Genomic DNA, 15,264 nt, shown 5'->3' with positions numbered 1-15,264 from the left:
CTTTCTTTCTTTCTTTCTTTCTTTCTTTCTTTCTTTCTTTCTTTCTTTCTTCTTTTTCTTTCTATTATATTATCTTTCTTTATCACTTGCTAATACTAATGCCTAACTGTGAATGACACTTATATCTGGAATTATTTCTCATGGGCAGCAATGTATCAAAACTAGAAGGAACCAATATTGGAATTGTACATGTAAGATTACCTGTTACCACACCATTCTCTTCCTTCTCTGAGTTCTCAAATTCTACTGTAAGAAAATTGGGATTAATAGGGTCTGATGTGCTCCTAATAAAGGTTGCTTGTGTAGATAGTAGAGGCCTGGAATAGAAATAGAATAGAAAAAGAATTTATGATTAAGGATAACCTAGCCATTTAAATTACAGACTAAAACTATGTTATGATAACTCTGATACACTTTCACTGAGATGGGACTATTCATTTATTTGAGCAATGTAGCAGTATTTCTGAAACAGGTGTGTGTCAATGGCTGGTGTGCCATTTACATGTATATTGTATTCATCATCACCCTCAACAAAAAAGGTTACTGAGTGCTCAATAAATATTTGGTAAATTAATATTTTAAGAACAGTTTTTTTTTTTCAGAGAAGGATGAACAAGACACATTCTCCCCCCCAAATCTCAATGAGTCTTGTCAGCAAACTAAATTATAAAATTTTAGGTAAACCAATTTCCTCTCTGCAAAGTTTGGAATATCTCTGTTAGCAGGCCCCAACTAATATTTGGCCTCCGATTAGAAAAAGAACTAGTATAGTAGCAGAACGGTAGTGGTGACCTGGCAAACCAATGAAAGATTTGCTCACTTAACATTTTTTTACCAAGAACTATATTATTAAATATGATCATAGAAATATGTTGGAAGTATCTTGAAGATTTGAGGGTACAGTGGTTGTATTCATAAATCACAAATTCTACCAACTCAATTCATATCTAAACATCCTGTAGACTAAGAGCATTGGCTAAAATAGATTTTTAAAAATTTATGAACGGTGGAGATTAAGGGAATGCATGTGGAGTATGATGCAGTCATTCTTCAAGAGCTATATGGCACCAAATAGTGAGGTGACAAAAAAAACTTTGCTGTATATGAGTGGCACAATTTAATTAGGTTAGAAGTGTCAGAACCTAGTGCCCTAGAATTTATACTCAAGGTAGAAGCAATCTTATCTTTATACTTAAAATCATCAAAAGTATTTTTTCATGTGATTATGTGCTTATGGAAGCTTATGCTCTTGTTTCGCATCAACTTTTCCCCAGTGGTTTACCATCCACTGATGACCATTGCTTGAATCCTTGAAACAACTATTTCATTCGAAGTTGCAAAGTGATGCTTTTCTAATCCATTATGTATGCTTCATTTACCATCTTGAAATATTCTACATAAAAGAAATTTTCTTAATGTGCCAAAGCTAATTTGTTATCCTGAAATATTATTAATCCTGGAAAGGCAAAATTGATGCTTATATCTAAACATTTTGTTATAAATTTTCAGAGTAATGTGTTGATGCCTCTAGCAATCTCCAATGGAGTTGTTCCCAAACTTTTCCTCTTCTACTGTTCTCTTTTCCTCTTTCTTTCTTTCCTCCCTTATTTCTTCCCTCTTTCTCTTCCTTTCTTTCTTTTGTCTACTTTCTGTCTTTCTTTTGTCTTTCTCAATTTCTTTCATCCCTCTTTCTTCTTTTATTGATGAAGTCAGAGCTTTTAAAATATGTTTGATGTGTCTTAATCAACTTTAATGATTTTCTTCCGTGTTCTAAGTCCCTTGATATAGGCCAGTGTAAGTTCTTTCTGTTGGCTCTCATACTTTTGAACTGACCCCAGTAGTCTTCAGTATCTTTCTTGTTTTCTGGAATGAAAAGGGGTCCTAAGCTGTTTGCGTGTGTGTGTTTCTGTGTGTATGATTGTGTGTACATGTGTAATCAGATCTTCAAGTCATGTAAGAATTCATTCATCCAATTTTGAGTTAATATGATGGATGGAATAGGCAAAAATTGTTCTCCGTTTATTAAATTGATCTCATATTCTCAACCTATGGTAAATCATTGGGTAAAACAAAAGAACATGGCATCCAGTTTGGGAGAAGATATTTGAAGACACCATAAGATGACTTCCAGTTTCCACTCAAACACGTAAAGAGCTGGGAAGCCAACACTCCTATCCTCACAACAAGAACAAAGCTGAACAAACTGAAAATCAAAGACCATTCTTAGATTCATAAGAGAATTGAAGTCACGGAACAAAGAGCCTTTCCCAAAACTGGAGAAATAAGTAGATGCGGGGAATACAGACAAGTTTATCAGAAGCAGAAGTTGTTGGAGCCAGTAACTGAAAGTTACTCAAACAGTAACTTTAAAGAATTGCTGGAGGCTGAGTATAGTAACTTGAGAGTTATAATCGCCAGATGCCTAGGCTAAGGGGACACCTGCACTTCCCCCGTTTTTACTTCCAGGAGTCCCACTAGATTCTCAGGTAAATATTGGAGAAAAATCTCCTCATGCTGGGCCAGAGGGAGGGAAAAGCGAACATTCTGGAATAAGCCCAGAGCATTCGCCACAACAAAGACCTACTCGTTAAGGCAAAAAACTTCACCAGAGCCAAATCTAATGTGAAGGAAAGAAAATGACCCAACTCTAGCCCTCATAAGCCTTCCTGGATCACCCAAGGGAAGGGAAGTACAAACCTGAGAAACACTTGTCACAGTTGTAGCTCAGGGGTACACACCCACTAAAATATTGAGATCTATCTTTCTCTACAATTTTTTTTATTATTATGTTATGTTAATCACCATACATCACATCATCAGTTTTTGATGTAGTGTTCCATGATTCATTGTTTGCGTATAACACCCAGTGCTCCATGCAGAACATGCCCTCTTTAATACCCATCACCAGGCTAACCCATCCTCCCACTCCCTCTTTCTCTACAATTATACAGGACTCCTGTATAACAACAATGAATTGCAACAATGAACTGAAAGGCTTAAGTTCTATTTAAGAATGAGAAATCCAAACAAAAACCGAAAGCCAGCAAGGGAGAAAAAAGAGGTACATTAGAAAAACTGAAGCCTCTGACACATACAGCTACAGTAAACAGTGAGCACATCCTGTTTCCTAGACAGATAAACATGAAACCTATACTAATAACCTAGCGATTTCAGTTCCTATAACTCAATACAACATGTCCAATTTCTAACAAAAAATTACAAGTCATGCTGAAAGGTAAAAAAAAAAAAAAAAATTCGGAAAAGACAAAGCAAGGACAAGAACCATACTCAGACATGATAGATATTTTAGAGTTTACCAGACCAGGAATGTAAAACAACTACAATTAATATGTTAAAAATGGTAATGGAAAAAGTAGACACTGGGCAGGAATTGATGGGCTAATGTAAGCAGAGAGATGGAAACTCTAATAAAGAATAAAAAGGAGGGCACCTGGGTGGCTCAGTCAGTTAAGTGTCTGCCTTTGGCTCAGGTCATGATTGCAGGGTCCTGGGATTGAACACTGTGTCAGGCTCCCTGCTCAGCAGGGAGTCCGCTTCTCGCTTTCCCCCTGCCCCTCCACTGTGCTCGTGCTCTCTCCCTTGCTCACTCTTTTTCAAATAAATAAAATCTTAAAAAAAATTAAAAGGAAAAGCTAGAAATCAAAAATATTATAACAAACATGAAGCATGCTTCTGATGGACTCATCAGTACACTGGACACAGCCAAGGAAAGAATCAATAAGCTTGAAGATATGTCAATAGGAAGTCCCAAAACTGAAATGCAAAGAGAAAAACAAATAACAAAAAATAAATAAGAATAACAATACATCCAAGAAATGTGGCACAATTATAAAAGGTGCAATATACATGTAATGGGAATAGCAGAAGAAGAAGCAAGAAAGAAATGACCAGAAGAGATATTTAAACTACTAATGGCTGTGAGTTTTCCAAAATTAATGATAGAAACCAAACCACAAATCCAGGAAGCTCATAGGATAAATTTATCCAGGATAAATAACAAAAATCTAAATTCGGGCATACCATATTTAAACAAAGAGAAATTCTTCAAGGAAGCCAGAGGATAAAACACCTTACCTAAAGAGGAAAGTGAATAAGAATTACATGAAACAAAGAAAGCAGAAGAAACCAGAGTAAAATATTTAAAGTGCTGACAGAAGAAACCCACTAATCTAGAATTTTGTATTTAATAACATTTTCCTTCAAAGAGAAGAAATCAAGACTTTCTTAGGCAACAAAAACTAAGGGAATTTGTTGTCAGTGGACCTGCTGAAGCAGGAGAACAAGGTTCTTGTCTCACGGAGTTGGAGAATGAATTTTGTGGACAAAGGAGGGTGAGCAAACAATAGAGTTTTATTAAGCAAAGATACAGAAAAAGCTCTCAGGAGTGAGAGGGATCCCAACTGCGTTGCCAATGAGGGCTTTTCATCTCCGGCCTTTTATTAGGTCTTTACCAGGAAACTTGCTGGTGGTTAGGTCAGTGGGCTGGAACTAGACATGACACGTATACATTGTGGGAGAGTTTTTGTTTCTGTGACACCTATGATCTATAGATATGTATTGCTAGGTCTGGTTAATCTTTATAGTGAACTTTTCCTCGGAGTCCTGATCAGTTTTTGTGGTTATTTTTAGTTTCTGTGTTCACAATGTAATTATTAGAAAAATATTTTAATCCTAGTAATTGGGATATGTTGGTCTAAATTTTCCTGATCTCTGTCTTTATTTTGTCTCCGGGTCTGCATACCTAACATATCCTCAGAGCCTCCTCAGGGGCCTCCCGTCTCTCCCTGCCAATACCTTAACTCTTTCCCTACTCACTGCCTTGCAAGAAATGTTGAAATAAGTTCTTCTGAGAGAAATAAAATGATATAGGTCACAGACTAAGATCCACGTAAAGAAAGAAAAAGAATTACAGAAGAAATAAATGAAGGCAAAATAAAATCTTTATTTTTCTTATTTTTATCTACTCTAATAGATAACTGTTCAAAACATTAACAGCAGCATGTACTGGGTGATTATATCATATGGATAAGTGAAATGAATGACAGCACTGTTGCAAGGGATGGGAGGGAGAAATTAGGAATACTCTCATAAGGTACATGCACTACCCATGAAGTGGTATTTGAAAGTATATTCGTTGTAAATGTATATTATAAACTCCAAGGCAAACACTAAGCAACAACAAAAAGTATGATTGATATGCTAAGAGAGAAGAAAAAATGGAATCATACAAAATGGTCAATTAAAATCAGACAAGAAAACAAAGGAGAACAAAGTTAAAAAAAAAGAATAAGTGCAATAAATGCAAAGCAATTGCAATTATGGTAGATATTAATCCAATTATATAAATAATCACTTTAAATGTTAAGGGTCTAAATCTACCAATAAAAAGTGGATAAAAAAACAAGATCCAAGTATTTTTTCTACAGGAAACCCACTTTTAACGGAAAAAGCCATACCATGCTAGGACTAATAAAAGTGGAAGCTGGAGTAACTTTATTTATTTCAGACAAAGCAGACATCAGATTAAGGGAAATTATCAGGGATAAAGAGGAAATTACATAATAATAAAGGGCCTAATTCTCCAAGGAAACATAACAATCTTAACAACAGAGTGTCAAAATAAACGAAGCAAAAACTGATAGAACTAAAAGGAGAAATAGGTGAATCCACTGTTAACAGTTGGAGGCTTCAACATCCTTCCCTCAGTAATTGACAGACCTAGCAAGCAGAAAATCACTAAGACACGGTAATACTATGTAGCATCCTCAGTATCTTTTGGGCCCTAAAATCTCAGAGACAGAATTAGCTAAAGGGAAATAAAAGGGCAGTCCCCAGGGAGTAGGGTCACCACATCTTGTCAGGATCAATCTCCTGTCTCAGTAGGGGCAAAAAGAAAGAGGTGTGAGGGGCTAGCTATGGAGGTGAGATCCATAACACTTCTCCTCTTATTATCTTTTGTGTTGGAGAATTGGCACAATGGCATGAATAATGTAAAAATAAATAGATTATTGCAAGTGATGTTCTTTTAATTTATCCCACTCCTCTCCTGTAGACCTAATGGGAAGAAGCTGAATCTCAGTAACCACCTTTTTACCCTTTTTTTAAAATCTTTTTTCCTACTTTTTTTTTTTAACAAAGTTGTAATTGAAACTAAAATAGGGTGAATACACATCAACAGAAATACAGTCATAGAGTCTCTAAATTAAGAAAACTTGAGTAATGTATGTCAACCCTCCACTTGCTTTCAGTAGGTGAGCCTCAGCCAAATGCAATCTGCTGGACCTGGTGTTTCAGTCCATGCATGAATTCTTATTTTACGTATTTTGTTAGCTCCTAATGGCCATGACATAAGAATCAGTAAGCTAGTAAGACCTAACAATGCTCCTCACCTGATCTTTGCTATATAGCTATTATTCATCTGTTTTCTCAGAGAATTAATTAGTAATTTTTTAAAAGATTTTATTTATTTATTTGAGAGAGAGAGAGATTGAGAGCATGAGCAGGGGGGAAAGGGAGAAGCAGGATCCCTGCTGAGCCAGGAGCCTGACGTGGGGCTTGATCCCCAAACCCTGGGATCATGACCTGAGCTGAAGGCAGATACTTAACTGACTGAGCCACCCAGGTGCCCCTCAATCAGTAATTTTAATTGAAGCTGAATTAAGTCTATTATTTTATTTAGCTATTTAAATTTGACTCCCTAAAGTTTGTGAAAGCAGGCCTTTTAAAAGTTGATTACAAAACTACATAAACACAATAAGTGGCCATGCATTATTCACACTTGAGTCAGTCTACTTCTCAATCTTGTGGTATGAACTCCTCAACTAAAATTTTCAAACACTAGAGAAAACGAATATGGTAAAACCACCCATTATTTATGATCACGTGAACCACTGTGTAAATACACACATACATACCCATACACACACACATACATAACACATATGTATAAGGACTCCAGTCATTGACACTATTTTTTGTTTGTTTGTTTAGATATATGTAATGGATGAAATTTTTAAATCATGGGGTATGATATGAAAAAGACAGAAAAATAGTTTCTAGGCTATTTGACAAAATATCCTGATACAGCCGATTGTCAATAGGATGACACTGATTTTGAAGGCTAGGGACTGAGTCTTTTCTGTGTTTTTCTCCCCATCTCTCTGATGTTTGCACAGTGGTGTCTCCGCTGGTGTTCTATACAACATGGGTACTGAGACACTAGATGTTCTCATTCTCTGACTATCGTAAATATTTGCTACTGAAGAAACAGTTGATTATTTGTAAACTTGCTGGACCTAGAGCATTTATGACTGCAGTAATACGTCATCAGCCTGGTTGGAGGCAGAATGACTGAAAAACTTCAGCTGCTCTCACAATCAATTCCAATCACTAGGGTTGAAGCAATCATGAGGGATCTTTAGAATGCTTGCTAAGGTAGACAAAAGAACTATTTTGGCCACATAGAAATCTGTGCATATAGGTAAGGTCTCTTGGTCACAGTTCTAGTCTGGCTCTTCTCTTAAACATTTAACGTAGAAGTATCTCTCAATTTACTTAGAATTTTATAAAGCAAACGTGTGACTTGCTTTAACATGGGAAGAGAAAACAAACAGAGACACCTTTAAAATATATGCAGCCCATAAATGTTCTTAGAACTCCCATCTAGAAATGTATTTCCCAGAAGATGAATTGGTATTTTGCATACGATGCCCTAATCCTAGGCCTGAGGGTACAAAGCAATTACTCAGCCCTCTGGCTGAACTCTGGACGCTGCAGAGAGCCATGTGGGCAGCATGATTGGGAGAGAACCCAAATAAACACGAGCTGTACTAAGAGATGAAGAACACCCAAAGTCATGCAGCTGGTGAGTAGCTTCCTACATGCAAAACTGTGCTGCACAGTGTTGTACCAATGAGTAAATCTGACTTCCACTCTGATTTGTAGGATATCTCTGGCAGTGAGGAAACTGACAATTTGAACTAAAAGAATAGGAATTTTTATCAAAAGGATGTTAAATAAAGGTCCATTCAGAAGGTTGGTAAGAAAATAAGGTAATACACCATCTGAAGGAAAATAAAAGACTGCTGTATGAAATCCTACAAATAGTGAAATAAATAACTTTATGTGTATGTCCCAATAATAGCCCTTGATATATTCTTTTAACTGCTTCACTGAAAGATCAAAGTGTAATCTGAGTTTTCTAGGATCCAAAGCATTACCTTAAAAGTCAAAATGCACTTTCTTAATTCTATTTTAGGTTCCTACATTTTATTTAGTGCTTGATTGCTAAATGTTTGCTATTTACATAATGTTATCATGGTTAACTGCCAACTTGTGATTGATAAAATTACATATAATTTTTCATGACAGATGATAGGATTATCCAGATGTGGGATCCATAAAGCATCAAACAATAAGTTAAAAATAGCAAATTGGAATCATTTTGTACATTTGTTTTTTTTTAAGGGGCAGTCCCTCCTAGGTTTAGAGCATTGGACACTGAAGTCAGAACAACTTTTAATTAAATACAAACAACTTACTGAGTGACTCTGAGCAAGTTGCTTCTACTCTTTAGCCTCAGTTTCTTCATTTTTATGACAAGATTTTAATAGTTTCTATCTCGCATAATGACATGGGTTAGAAGTGAGATAATTTAGGTAATGCCAAGAAACAGTATGTACTCAACATGACCTTGGTCATGAAAACTAATCAATCAACAATTTTTGAAATAGCACTGTGGCAAAACAAATATGTACATATATGTACATCCTATAATTGTGTGTATATATATGCATACATGTATACACATATATACACATATAACATATATAACATATAATACATGTAATGTATGTAAGAGAATACATAAAATCTAAAAACAGTATTTAAACAAGAATAATAAAGTGAACAACTGTACACCCACAAACCATGTTAAGAAATATGCCATTATCAGTGTGAGAGAAGCCTCTTGAATGGACTTACCTGACTGAGTACTTTAACTTCATCCTCAAGAATGCCTGCAACCCTGGGAGTGCTGTACTATTCATTCCTTTTGTTGTTCTGATAGTATTATTACCTATGTATTCCTGCTTTAAAATAAAATTTAATTTTGTCTGGTTTTGTCCTGTTTTGTTTTCTTTGGTTACTTCATGCTAATTTTGCCTGCATTTGAACTCATATAATTGCTATTTGTATATTGAATTCAACAAAATATTTTTAACATAGGTATTTTCAAAGGAGAAATGTAATCCCTTGTTTCCCCACCAAATAATTTTTATTGATTAAAAAATTAATCCAACTAATAGCTCAAAATATTGAACCAGTATACAAAGGCAAAAAAACAAAAAGTGATACATTCCTTACTCCATCTCTCTTCTCTATCCATCTTATTCCTCCTCCCCAATGGCAACTACCAGTAGGAATTGCTTAGTCATTTTTCATTATAAAATAAATGTGTATGCCCACATTTATATATCTACTAATATATTTGCTTACATTCCCCCCCAAAAGGATTACACTACATCTGTATTCCTACATTTTGCTTTTCCCCTTAGAATCAATCTTAGAGGGAGCCTGGGTGGCTCAGTTGGTTGGGCGACTGCCTTCGGCTCAGGTCGTGATCCTGGAGTCCCTGGATCGAGTCCCGCATCGGGCTCCCTGCTCGGCAGGGAGTCTGCTTCTCCCTCTGACCCTCCCCCCTCTCATGTGCTTGCTCTCTCTCATTCTCTCTCTCTCAAATAGATAAATAAAATCTTAAAAAAAAAAAAAAGAATCAATCTTAGATAATGTTCCGTATCTGTACATATAGCTCTACTTCTTCGTTTTTTTGATGCCACATTATCCCATTGTATTATACATCACCATTTATTTTTAAAGCCCCTTATTGATGAATGTTTTGTTTTTTCATTTTTAATGTTATTTCAAAAAGTGTTGCAATACACATCTTTATACAGAAATCCTGAAAAACTTTTGTCTGTATAGTCTTGGGATAAACTCCTTGAAATCCAATACGTAGGTCAAAGAGTGTGTGCACTTAAGCATTTTTACTAACAGAACTAAACAAAGGCTGAATAGTGGTTTGAAGGCACTTTGTACAGCCCTGCCAATATTTCTCACAAGCTTTTTGAAAATTTTCTCTAAATGCAATATTGTCCAAATAGCTGGGCATGCTATTTGTTTTTTCCAACCTATCTCATCTACGCCATAAAACACTTCACTATGCTCACTGTGAATATGCTTTTCTTGTTTAGAATCATATCCCCTCTAGCTCAATGATAATTTACTGCTTTGGTAACCTTCACTTACCTCTCCATCAGAGCAATGAGCCAAAAGATTTTAGACTGCGATGTTTCATGTCCATGTGCTGCCAGTCAATGTTGGAAATAACTTACATATGAGATTGGCAGAATTGTTCAAATAAGTAAATGCAATGTCTACATAAAGTCTCCAGGAAATGGTACTATGGCATGTTTGACTCTGTTTCCTTTTTTATAGGCTTCACAATTAAATATTGAATCTCTCAAAAATCAATTTTTCAAAGTCATTTTATTTTATATTGTCATGCACAGTCTATCAGAAGTAGATTGACATTTTTTGTTCTAATTAGTTAATATTGACCTGTTCTATAATTCCCTGTTTTCCAAAATGTTCTATGCTCCATATCGCATTACTTCTTCTTGCTCATGTTCTTCTAACACAGTTACAATTATAAATATAATAAGTAAATAAAGTTTTGAATAAGAATTTATTTATTTGCTTTTATTCCCCCCCAAACCTCAGGCCTATTCTAATTTTTAGTTTCCTCTTCTTGTTTTTCTGTTCCTAAAGCAGATTAAATATTTGTGAATTTTGATATATAACTGATTCATCTTACTGATAAGCATTATGATTGTACTAGAAAAGAAACCAAACCCTAAATACATGTTGTTACTATACACATGTAAATATTTTATGTACTTTCCTATGCAATTAAGACTACTTTCATTGTAATCCAAGAGTTACTTCATGGGCTTTTTCTCAATATTTTCTTTCATATTCTGTCCTACAGTCCTGGCAATGCACAGGTATTAATAACCAATATTAGCCTATTCATAAAGAATTTTCCACATATTCTCTTTCAAAAATTATCTCAAGACAGCTTTTAGTTTAATTTTTTGTGTGGGGCAGAGGAAGCAGAATTTTTAGAAGTTTTATATGAAGTCATCCTGATGATAAAAAAATTTAAAATCATGTATTAAGTAAGCCTATATTTTAGCTTTTTACTGTTATATAGCAATTCTAACCACTCAAGTGGCTTAAAATAACCAACATTTTTTTTATTTAAAATTTTTTAAATTTTATTTAATTAATTAATTTATTTTTATTATGTTATGTTAATCACCATACATTACATCATTAGTTTTTGATGTAGTGTTCCATGATTCATTGTTTGCGTATAACACCCAGTGCTCCATGCAGTACGTGCCCTCTTTAATACCCATCACCAGGCTAACCCATCCCCCTAACCCCCTCCCCTCTAGAATCCTCAGTTTGTTTCTCAGAGTCCATAGTCTCTCATGGTTCATCTCCCCCTCCGATTCCCCCCCTTCATTTTTTCCTTCCTACTATCTTCTTCTTCTTTTTTTTTTTTTAACATATAATGTATTATTTGTTTCAGAGGTACAGGTCTGTGATTCAACAGTCTTACACAATTCACAGTGCTCACCATAGCACATACCCTCCCCAATGTCTATCACCCAGCCACCCCATCCCTCCCACCCCCCACCACTCCAGCAACCCTCAGTTTGTTTCCTGAGATTAAGAATTCCTCATATCAGTGAGGTCATATGATACATGTCTTTCTCTGATTGACTTATTTTGCTCAGCATAAAACCCTCCAGTTCCAAATGATGGAAAATGAAGAAGCTGAGAAAAAGAGAGATAAACAACTACTGGATCACGAGGGCAGAATTCGAGTGATAAGTGATACCATAAGATGAAACAATATTAGAATAATTGGGATACCAGAAGAAGAAAGAGAGAGAGGGGCAGGAGGTATATTGGAGCAAGTTATAGCAGAGAACTTCCCTAATTTGGGGAAGGAAACAGCATCAAAATCCAGGAGACACAGAGAACCCCCCTCAAAATCAATAAAAATAGGTCAACACCCTGACATCTAATAGTAAAACTTACGAGTCTCAGAGACAAGGAGAAAATCCTGAAAGCAGCTCAGGAGAAAAGATCTGTAACCTATAATGGTAGAAACAGATTTGCAACAGACTTATCCACAGAGACCTGGCAGGCCAGAAAGGACTGGCATGATATATTCAGAGCACTAAACGAGAAAAATATGCAGCCAAGAATACTATATCCAGCTAGGCTGTCACTGAAAATAGGAGAGATAAAAAGCTTCCAGGACAAACAAAAACTAAAGGAATTTGCAAACACTAAACCAACCCTACAAGAAATACTGAAAGGGGTCCTCGAAGCAAAGAGAGAACCAGCATTTTCTTATCTCTTCTGATTCTGTAGTTTGAGCTCAGATGATTTTTCTGCCCCAAGTCATCTGGGGAATCAACTGATTTAGAAGGTCAAAGATGACTCCTCACATGATTTGCAGTTGGTGTTGCATGCTCTGTGGGCACTGCTGATAGGAACATTTTGCTTCTCCTCCTGTTATTTTCCCCATCTCTTGGACTTCTTGCAATTGCTGATTTGGTTCCAAAAAGCAGAAAGTGGAAGCTCCCTGTTTTCTTAAGGCCTAAGTATGGGTGTACCCAAACATCACTCCCATTGCATTCTACTTGCTAGAACAAGTTTTGAGGCCAGCCCTGAGTCAAGAGAAAGATAAACAATACCACTTGATATCAGGTTCTCATGCACATACAGAGTGGGGAAGAATTATTGGAAGCTATCTTTGAAAACTAATGGAGAGAAATATTTTAAAGTGTTGAGAGAAAAAAATCCCACCAACCTTGAATTCTGTATCCTGCTACATTATCCTTCAAAAGTGAAAGAGAAATAAAGACTTTCCTCAGAAAACAAAGCTCCGGGAAACTTACTGCGCTAGATGTACCTTGCAAGAAATGTTAAAAGTTCATCAGAGAGATGGAAACTTATATATATCAGAAATTCTGGTCTACATAAAGGAAGAACATCAGAGACTGGATAAGTGAAGCATCAGAAGGACTTTCTCAACAACTGTTCAAACTTGGAGTGCAACATGGAATAGGAAGCTTTATCAACCCAACCAGACAGTCCATTTAACAGCATCCCTTCTTCTCAGTGGTTATTTGGTACATAGAAATTGTCATAAGTGGATCTGTGGAAACATGGGAACACATGGCAACCCTAGGAAGAGAGTTTCTGCAGGAGCCTTGTCAGCTGTGTCCATAGGATCTCAGAGAAATCAGGGTGACCAGTATGGGCTACACTAAGAGCCACCTTACCCTCTTGACAATTTCTCTGAAAGTCCTGCTGGAGAGTCAGTCACTGGTTAATTAGCTGGGCACCAAAAGAAAAGTTGGGTGGTGAGTAGGGGCTATGCTTTATGAAACATGGCTATTTTTAAACACTAGCTTCATCTTCAGAGTGGCAAGCTGTTTTCACTGATATTGGGGCAGATGCTAATGAGGGAATGGAGATGGATATGGCTGAGAATAGGCTTAGCATTTAATTTCTCATATAAATTTAAAAAGTATTGACTATATGTGAAGAATTATACATTGCATCTCATGCATATGTAACTGATATTAAAAAATAATATTACTCTCAAAGAAGGAGATCTTTTTATTGAATTTTTAAGGATGTCTTTTCCTCTAAATATGCTTAGTAGTCATTTCAATGCATAAATAGTAGCGGAATTTATTATTTTAGCTTTCTAGGAGGTACTGAATAAAATATGCTTTGGATTTTGTAAATAAAAGAATTGATGAATTTCTTTAAAAATTAAAAGATAATAAAGGGCATATTATTAATAACTTTATGCCAGTAAATTTGAAAACTTACATAAAACGAACAAATCTCATGACATACACAGGTAACAAATCTCTCTCTAGAAGAAATAGATAACATAAAAAACCATATATCTATTAGAGAATTTGAATATATAATTGAAAACTTTCCCAAAAAGTAAATTCCAGGTCCAGATGCCATTATTAGTGAATTCTACAAAATACTTAAGGCAAAAACCGATCCTCAATTATTATTGTTTGAGCCAAAAACAAATAAAATATAAAATAACATTTAAAATAAAATAAAAACAAAACAAAAAGACAAAGTTAAAATTCCTTTGCAGCTTGGAGTTCACCATATAAGGCAAGAAAACACCTATCTGGTCTTAGCAAGAGAGTTTACTGGGCGGCATCAAGTCAATCTACTTGGGCAGCTTAGTAGAAGCTCCAGAAATCAGGAGTGTAATTTTTAAAATCGTAAAATCATGGCTTTTATGTAAATATAAAATGAACATATTCAAAAATTTTATTTAACTTATGAAGTAATGACAGAAGTCCTCTTCAGACACTAACAGAAGGTGACCTGCAGGTCAATATGACAAGAGTGAGATTCAGGGTAGAAGACAGCAAAGCACAGAAGACAATGGCAAAAACGCAGTGGATTGGAAAGGGCATGCTGAGCTAGTCTGGGGAAACACTGGAGACCATAGCAGAAGTGCATAAAATGGAAGTGCCTGAACACTCTAGATACCCAGTTAGAGTTAGCCCTATAGAATAAACCATATAGCAAGGAAGGGGGAAAAGAATTTAAGACATCTTGAGAAGATGGAGTTCAAGGGTACAGAGAGGGACATGATATCCTCTCAGACTTGTGCAGAGTCCCCTGTCATATAGAGTAAGCAGAGGGAGGACAGGGGGATAAAATTTAAGATAAACACCTTGAGGGAGCCTTGCTCACAGTCACCACGGAATATAGTCATGGATTCCAGATATCTGGAAAAACTGCCAACCTGTGTAACAGAAAACTTGGACTGGGCTCTCTTCATTAATGAGTATTTATGTTTCTTCTCTTCTTTTCCTCTGAGAAAAAATTTTTCTTACTAGGTTTTCTTTTTCTTCTTTTTATCTTTTTTTTTTTTTTTTTTTTTTTTGGTTTAGGCTTATGTAATTCAGCCTCATTATAAAGAATTCCAGTTAGAATATGAAGAAAAACAACCCTCAAAATACCGCTGGTTATTATTAAGTTAATGTTCAGGCATTGGTCTCTTTATATGTGCAGTTAAGAGTAGACACATGAAAAGACATCATCTGA

Source organism: Mirounga leonina, unplaced genomic scaffold, assembly GCF_011800145.1.
Source record: "Mirounga leonina isolate KUSES-001 unplaced genomic scaffold, KU_Mleo_1.0 Mir_93, whole genome shotgun sequence".
Lineage (NCBI taxonomy): Eukaryota > Metazoa > Chordata > Mammalia > Carnivora > Phocidae > Mirounga > Mirounga leonina.
This window is presented reverse-complemented; position numbering follows the sequence as displayed.